The sequence below is a fragment of the Otolemur garnettii genome, unplaced genomic scaffold (assembly GCF_000181295.1).
Source record: "Otolemur garnettii isolate 467f Iridium unplaced genomic scaffold, OtoGar3 scaffold00198, whole genome shotgun sequence".
Taxonomy (NCBI): domain Eukaryota; kingdom Metazoa; phylum Chordata; class Mammalia; order Primates; family Galagidae; genus Otolemur; species Otolemur garnettii.
Window position 1 is genome coordinate 2,218,632 of NW_003852593.1, and position 1,183 is coordinate 2,219,814.

The 1,183-nt window shown below is 51.0% G+C and overlaps 1 protein-coding gene across 2 annotated transcripts in view; it reads right to left on the minus strand.

Annotated features, from left to right (window-relative positions):
* LRPAP1 (LDL receptor related protein associated protein 1) overlaps positions 1–1,183 on the minus strand; it is a 17,511-nt gene that overhangs the window by 15,421 nt on the left and 907 nt on the right. The window lies entirely within an intron of this gene.

Consider the following 1,183-nt stretch of genomic DNA (forward strand, 5'->3'; position numbering starts at 1 on the left):
AAAAAAAAAAAAAAGAACATGGATGTGAATCAGTGAATCATCAGGAGAGCAGGAGAGCCCCAGAGGGGGGCTGAGGAAGCCATGAGGCTGACAGGTACAGAGGGCCACTCCTGGGAGGCAGCCAGCAAAGCAGAATCTGAACAGGCAAAGCCAGGCTGATGAGGGCAGCTCAGCAGGGCAGGTGGAAGACTTGGGGCCAGTTCCCAAAAGCAAAGGGAGCTTCAGGCTCCTGTGCCCCTGAGTGTTTCCTCCACACAACCTCCAAAACAGAGCTGTCTCTTCCTGGTCCCAACTCCTCATCCAGCAGGGGACTCAACCCCGTCAGCAGATGCATGGCACACCCACCACACCAGGTGTGAGCAATGTGATGGGGCCCTGTGCCTCAGGTCACATCTGTTCCCTGCTGCTCAGAGGCTCCCACTTGCCAAGGCAGCCCCTATCCCCTCCAGGAAGCAGGCCTGCCTCTCCAGGCCCCAGGGTTCTCTCCCACCTCAGGAGGCCAAACTCCTTACACTGAGGCTCAAGAGCTGTGCCCTGCCCAGAGTCCTCAAGGACAAAGGTTTGGGAATAAAGGGGGGCTAGCTGAGCTGCCATCCATCCCTACTGCCCTTGCAGATTCTTACTCCCACCTGTCCCTCCCTCCACCTCCATCTCCCCAGCTAAAGTTATTTCCTTTTTTCTGTTGCAAAGTATAGTTCTTATTTTACAAATTATTTACTTTCCTTCTCAAAGATTCAGATATTTAAAAGTGAAACACTTCACCCAGAACCTAATCTGACCCTGTCATTTTAGAGAAGTTGATACTAAGGCCCAGAGGGGGTGGGTCATAGTTTGCAAATACTCAGTTCACCAAACCAAAACTTTTGCCTTCATCATATTAATGAAGAGAGCCAAGGTCACATTCCAATTAGGAAGTTGCAATCCCAGTTCAACCCAAACTGGCTGAGTGTCCTTGGGGATGCCCTTCCCCCTCAGGGCTTCAGTATCTACATCTCTTAAAAGGTCAGATTAGAGGCTTTTTTTTGAGCTTATTACAGAAAGGACAAAATCCTCCTGGCTGGTGAAGGAAAGTTACAAGAGGCTGAGAGCACTTTCCTCCAAAATGCAGCTGCTGCAAGCTTACAGCTGACAGATGCCACTCAGAGCAGCCATCAGCTCCCCTCTGAAGGACGAGGACAAGCAG